This window comes from Rattus norvegicus, chromosome 20 (assembly GCF_036323735.1).
Source record: "Rattus norvegicus strain BN/NHsdMcwi chromosome 20, GRCr8, whole genome shotgun sequence".
Lineage (NCBI taxonomy): Eukaryota > Metazoa > Chordata > Mammalia > Rodentia > Muridae > Rattus > Rattus norvegicus.
Window position 1 is genome coordinate 43,683,618 of NC_086038.1, and position 7,694 is coordinate 43,691,311.

A 7,694-nucleotide genomic window follows, 5' to 3' on the forward strand; every position below is an offset into this window, starting at 1 on the left:
ACTCAGGATGATAAAATAATAAAATCTAAAAATGATAAAAATATGCTAATAATGAAGTTACTCTGCATATATTCATCCATGTGTTATCTAGCTTACGCACATGTATGTTTCTTCAGAAAGCCCACACGGATGAGGTGGAGACTAGGTGGTAGAGTGCTTACCTCACATGCATGAGGTCCTAGGTTCCAGCACTGTCAGGAAGATGGATGGGGAAGAAAATTCTATACATATTTACCAAAGGGCTGTATTATCTACCAGTCTAGATACAGTGACATATAAGTTGGGGGTGGGGTGAGAAGTAGATGACCCACCATATATGACATGTGCTTCTTCAAGTTAGGATGTCTGGGTAATGAGAGGTTAGAGGTAAACTTGCCCATCAGTTTAACAAACAAGAGGAATTGTCTGGCCTGTGCCTTACTAGTTGTCTGTCTAGGTGTATGGAACACCTAAAGCAAACAGGGCAGAGTACTGTGCTCATCACTTCCAAAGGCATCTGTGGCAGAAAACAAAGGAAAGAACAAATTTTGCTGTGGTTGCCCAAAGACGTTTGTTAGAGACTGCTCTGAGAGGCGTTACAGGTGTGGCTGCCATGTCACATTTGCCTCAGTAGGTGACAGAGAGGAGAAAGGTTATGTCTACACTGTGTTCTCACCTGTGAACATTTGAATGAGTAGTAGCTTGATGCTCCCTGAAAACAAAATGAACCTTAGATGACAGGTTAGTACCAGGCAGGTCCAGACAAGGAGCTAGACTAAGAAAGTCTTGAGACAGAGACAAGATGAACCTGTCTCTGGCTGTGTAGCCCAGGAGAAGTAAGCTAGAGACAGATGACCTTAACACGGTGCCAGGCACGTAGACGATGGTGAGGAGCTAGCCCAAGATGACCACCAGTCTAGTGCCATGGTACCCATACAGGAAGCTAGCCTGAGATGATGACCAGTCCAGTGCTGCTCAGGCCTGAATGGCTGGTATGGCAGACCGTACCAGAGATAATCCTTGCCTGCCTGATTCTATAATGAATGGGCGAGCATTGCACATCTGAGACCATTCCTGAGATGATTCCAGACCCTCAGAGGCTGCAAGTGCCACTAGGAGGAGGAAGTAAGTGGTGGAGAAATGGAAAAGAAAGAGAAACAGAAGGATGTGGGCAAATGAAAAGGGGCAAAACTAGAGAGTCAAGGGTAGTGAGAAATAGCCTGATGTGAGTAGCCAGTGATGCCACCTGGGACCATGGTGGGGTCCTGGCCTGTGCTGCCACTGGGGTCACATCTGGGTCCAGACCTTGCAGCAGCAGGGGTCTGTTATTATCAAAGGCCAGATTGTCACCCAGGGATATGTTTATATCTGAGGAATGTGCAAAACTGACCCTACCCCTCAACTCAGTATCATGGGAGAGCTGGCCCTGGGGTCATGATAGCAGGATAGCTGACCTCACCAGTAACGTGCTGCGGTGCTTGGGAGAGCAGACCCACACATTACCCAGGAAGCACAGTAGAGCTGGCCCTAGTAGTGGGAGTTAGGGTGATCCAGTCCCTAAGGTGTGAGTGTGGGAGAACTAGCCCTGACACTTGACTTGTCTCCTAGGCAGAGGCATGGACAAGGGAGACAAGGGAGAGGTTCCCCCCTTCCTTTTCCCTTGCTCCTTGCCACCTGTGACAGGTGGGAGACCTGGCCCTGGGATCATTAGAACAGGAGAGCTGACCCTGGCCCTCACCAGCTGCAGCACTCAGGACAGTGGGCCCTATGCTTCACTTGGGCACCACAGTAGAGCTGTGGAAGGGGGGTAACTGGGATTGAGGTGCATAATAAGAAATCTAAAATAATGAATAAAAGGTTTTTTTAAAGGATGCTCATTAGAGAGACTGAAAAAAATCACATCTTGATTAAGAAAAATATGAGTTACTAAGATAAACTATAAAATGAATTTATCCATGATAGATAACTAGAATAACCCATAATAAATCTAAAAGGTAAAGAGAAAAACTGCACTCAATGTTATTTTAAATATTTCTCTAGAAAAGAAAATTTCTCTAGAAGAGTGGGGAATTAGAAAATGCTCAATCTAAATACATAATTACAAGCCATTTACTTTCTTTTTTGATGACCACAAATGTTTGCAATGGTCTTTTCTGTTGAACCATGTGTGTTTGTGTGTGTGTGTGTGTGTGTGTGTGTGTGTGTGTGTGTGTGTGTGTGTAGATGCCTGCATGTGTGTGTGCATGGGCATGCATGTGTGTGTCTATTTTGTATATAGATATTGTCAAGCAACATCATTGCTTTTGTTTGTATCTCAGATTTTTTCAAGAATTAGAACACACATAATGACACATGTGTATGATTTTAAAAGATAATTTGAAAGAATCTTTTAAAAATAAGTCAGAGACTAGACTTAGTAGACTCCATTCCAGAAAACTTGAGACCATTTTTTTTATTAGTGGTCTTAATTTTATCTCCATGTTCCCTGTTTCTCAGTCATTATATTTCCTAAGTTCTAAAATAAAATATGTCATATACTAAGTAATGGGCACTGTACATGAAGAAAAATTATACATGAATGCACTCAATGTTCTGGACTTGATAATATCTTTTATGCATAATGGAGAAAATAGCTAAATATACATGGCTATATGAAGATAATAGCTACTGATTTCAAGGGGCTGATTACCATATTTTATTCTGGCATATATCCTAAAGCAGTGAGAATTTCTTTTTTTGATACAAATCCAAATTTATTTTATACATAAAAACTGGAAACATTTTGGACAAGATGGGATTAATTATAGTCATATGGGGCTGATTCTAGGTTTGTAGATGAGGGAGCTGAGAAAATTCGGGGCAGTGTAAGTATTGGGATAAGTTAGACACCTCAGATACAGAGAACCATGACTCTAGCACAAAGAGCAGGCAAGCTCTTCATACGCTAAGCCTACCCCTGCCCTCTGTGTCATTAGGAGAAAGACTGTCCAGAGAACAGCAGAAAAAAGTTTCTAATTTTCCTCTTCAATGTTACTGATTTTATTTTTCTCTAAATCTTCATAGACAGTTTTTTCCAGAACGATGACTAAAACATAAATTCAAACTCATTACAGAAAAGTAATGAACTGTGTTCTTGAGAAACACAAAATTCTAACTGAAACAATGAAATAATTAAGTTTAAAACAATAGAATCATTCATGTACCAGCTCTCAATTCTGGCTTTTCAAAAGATAAAGCTGAAGCTTAAAATATTTATTTGATCACAATAGTACAATCTGGCTGCCTCATCCAGATGATTCCCCTCTTACACTTACCTGGGCGTCTTCACACAGCTCCCACCAATGAGGTTTTTGCTAGCAATAGATGGCCCATAGTGTTTGACTCCTGCTTCTGGTCGCTATTCAGAACAAATGTCTGGGGCTCCTTCCTCAGTTATCCTGTTCAATATAAGGTAGCCCTAGTTTCCTATAAGGTAAAAGTCCAATTACTTCAGGTTTTCAAGGCCGAGGCTTCCAAATCATGCAAGGTCACTTCCAACACTCTTTTGGTCGAATCAATGAACAGGACCATCTGATCCAAGGAGTCTGAAGATGGATTCCACGTTTTGATTGGGATAAGAAACCCATGTTGCAAAAGGATGTAGACCCAGGAGGTATGACTGGGTATAATCCTTATTAAAATCATCCATGAATCCAGAGGAGGGCTGTTCCTTCTGAAGAATGGCTGTGGCATCTAATGTGCAATGAAACATATGCATGATCTGCAACTTTTCAGAATACTAAAGATACATTAACTTATATCATTTCCAGACTTTCATGATAAGAAAAAGAGAACATAAATCGCTGGGATTGTTCAGTAAATAAAATATTATACACCTTACAAGCAATTCCCAGGATGTAAAAGCTGTCATGATGAAAAGTTTACGTCTGGGACACTGAAACATATTATCCATGATGGCACAACTTTGGAGTCACCAAGCAAGATTGGAATGTCAGAATTCTGGCTCCATGTGCTGTACTCCTAAAGGGGAGAAAGCAAATAAGGGCCAGCAAGAGAGCTCATGATGTTAAAGGTGTGTGCGCCTCAGATCTAAGGAACTGAGTTCACTCCCCAGATCTCATAGCAGAAAGAGTGATCCAGCTTTCTTTGCTGTCCTGTGGCATCCACACATCGGCTTTGAAACACATTTGCCCCAATTTAAAATGCACAGCATACACACAAACACACATAGGCCATAATAATAAGTAAAATGGAGGCTTCAAAGACAAATAAAAGGAAAACATCATTATGAAACGGAAGACATAATAATTGGAAGGGTATTTATAACAGCAAAGCAGACAAAATATTAAGATAGCAAATGACAATGGTTCCTAAACACAAAGAAAAACCAGTAGACAAAAATGGGCAAACATAGAAACAGAGAATTTACACAGAAATGCAAATGTTTGATAAACATCAAAACTATTAAAAAAAAACCCTTATTGGCCAAATGAATGGCAACACAAAAGATAAATTATTATGTGTCAGCCACTTGAGGACCAATGAAATAATGAATTATCCCCAAAGTGTATGAAAATATGAGGAAATAGTGATGAAAAATTTTAAATTAGAGAAAAGTTAAATAAATTGTTCTCAAAGTCCTCATGCTCATTCTCTGAGCCCTGTTATACATTCTGTAGAAATGTACCTCAAAAGGAATAACTAGATTCATACATGTTGTACTCTGCTCAAAAGGTTGCTTACAAACTGAAGGAAAAACACCAAAGCCATCTTGCAACTCCCCAATAAGGGTTAGGTAATGAATTTTAGAAGAACTATATCATACAATGGAATTCTCTGTTCTCATCAAAACAGATGATAGAAATATGTTCATATTGATTTTGAACATTTTACCCTACTATAGTGTTGAACAGAAATGGCAGGCAATTAAACATTCTACTATGTGTGGTTCCTTAATATTAAACTATATAGTCCTATACCAAGAGAATTTGGAAGAATATTCATGTGTTCTAGCAGTTATAGCTGGTGCTAAGAGAGTGAAGAGTTAATTTTACACTATTTCTCTTTGTGTAAATTAACTTTTTAATAAGGACTCTAAGAGAAGAGCTTAGCTCTTTTGATAAGGCATCATGAAGACGTTGAAGAATCTCCTCCCAGCCAAAGAACAAGTACATAATGGGACAAAATTATTAAGAACATACATTTTGGGGCTGTGAAGAATTGACAAGTTGAAAAAAAGCATAAGAAGCATTGAATTGTAAACAACAACAACAACAAAAACATGCTTTCTATAAAAACAGTGCTATGTCTGTGGCTTTATTTACCTAGCTTCCGAGATGTACGGAGTGAGGCAGAAGGAGAGAGAGAGGGAGGAGGAGGACCAAGCTTACACAGAAAGACCATGAAAACACACACACAGTCAGTCAGTCAGTCAGTCAGTTGACTGAGTTTACCTGGGACAGGCCAGGGCTGCCACCAGCTTTGTCTCCTGGATGGTAGTGTCTTCAGGAAAAATGCCAAAATACATTTTATAAAAATCTTGGTTGGTTTAAGCCTCTAGTTACAGCTGAGTGGATAGGAGAAAATAAAACAATCTGTGACATAAAGTATAACCCTGCATCCTGTTGGTGACATTTTAGAAGGGACATACAATGGTGATCATAATATTAAGTAGAGAGTAGAATTATTAGATCTTCACGGACTTTAGTACGTTTTAACCTCACCTACATTAAGTCAGCTAAAACATAAAAGCTAGAGTTCGACTCAGCGTTAGAATGCATGTGCAGAGACCTAAAGCCAATACTCAGAGAACAGCCCCTACCCACAGACAACGCAGAGCGCACCTAGGAATAACTACAAACAGACCAAATTTTCACATGAAAGAGAAGAGGCGCTACTAACAAATAAAATACAAAGGGTTATAAGGAAGTACCACGAGCTCCAGGCCAACAAATTGCACAAATTAGACAAACTTCAAAGAGGACATAAAACAAAAAGACAGAGATGGATTCGGAAGAAACGGGCAGCAGGAGCAGTAAGAACTAAGAACGGAAGCCGAATGTATAATGAGCACTCTCAGAGAGAAGCCCAGGTCTGAATGGCTTCTTGGCTACATTCTAGCGAACACTTAAATACTAATTCTCCACCAACTTTTCAAAATCAGGAAAAGAGAGAAATAGGTTCTAGCTCATTCCACGCAAAACCAGTCTTATCTTTGGGCTAGAATCAGTAACAGATATCAGAAAGGATGAAAACCATTGACAAAATAAATACCTCTTATGGATGTAGATGAAAGTATTACCAAGCTGAAATTTAAAAGATAATCATTGTTATCATTAATAAACATATGAGGGGGGAGGGAGGAAGGAAGTGAGGGGGGAGAGAGAGAGAGAGAGGACATAGATGTTGAAAAGAGAGAAATAAAACTGGTGTTATATATAGCAATGCGATTCCATGTATAGAAAATCTTTAGGAAACTTCAACAAGGAAACCGGCTGAGTGTGGCAGCACAGGTCTCTGATTCACCTTTAGGAAGCTGAGTCAGGAAGGTTACACAGTGAGGAGAGTGAGGGGGAGGTGAGGGGAGACTGAAAGGGAGGGAGAGAGGAAGGAAAGAAGGAAGGAAGGGAGGGAGGGAGGGAGGGAGGGAGGGAGGGAGGGAGGGAGGGAGGGACAATGCAAAGCACACACCTGGAATTAATTTTTTAATTACATTTGAAACACTGTAACGTAGGATACAAAAACAAAACACAAAATTTAAAAATTCCTTTCTATTTTGTTCTTAGAAATAGCAACAAGCAATCCAATTTGAAGTCCAGGCTAGGGAGATGGCTCACTGGTAAAAACACTTGCAATGTGAACCTGATACCGAACTCCAATCCTGAAGAGAGAGAACCAACTCCACAAAACTGTTTTCTGACCTCCCCAGATGTACCTGTGTGCTTGGACACACACACACACACACACACACACACACACACACACACACACACACTATTTTCTAAATTAACTTAATGGAGCTTTTTTTTCTTGTAAAAGCATTGAACAAAGAAGAAGAAGGGAAAAATCTATACACAGAAACCTATTTTGGATAAGTGAGAGAAGTTAAAAGTCTTTAACAAGTATTTTTAAGATGTCAATCTTCCCAAATTTGTTGATTGGTTGAATCTAAAGTATATCATAAACTTTGTAGAGTTTTTGTTTGTTTGGTTGGTTTAGTTTGGTTTGATTTGATTAAAAATTAAACGTTACATGCAAAACAACAACAACAAACAACAAAGAAAATCCTGAAATTTTAATACAACAGAGTTGGGAGAACTATTACCAATTTCAAAATACATTATGAAGCTATAGTAGATAATAGCATCGTTCATGATAGAAAATCCACCAAATAACTCCATATATATATATATATATATATATATATATATATATATATATATATATATATATATATGTAGCTTTGGGTCATGGAGGTTTATGTAAATGCTGGTGTCCTTGGCCTTATTCTCCAAAAGGCTTTTAAAAGATAAGCATCTTAATTTATAATAAATTTATATATGCAGTTTATCTTGCCTATATCATAGCATTCTGCATGTCTATGGTCTGGCTGTCAGAAATAATGAGCCAGTCTCAACACACTGTTCTTGGCAGGATTCCACGGTTGGAATTGTATCTCTTTAGTGGATACTTTGTGTGCATCCTCTCTTCCATTA

The 7,694-nt window shown here is 39.0% G+C and overlaps 1 non-coding gene across 1 annotated transcript; it reads left to right on the plus strand.

The window, feature by feature from the left end:
* The first annotated feature begins 559 nt into the window (after window positions 1-559).
* Window positions 560-689, plus strand: LOC120099020 (small nucleolar RNA SNORA17). Its single transcript, XR_005497852.1, has one exon. It is a non-coding gene; the product is annotated as a small nucleolar RNA SNORA17 (small nucleolar RNA).
* Window positions 690-7,694: the final 7,005 nt, after the last annotated feature.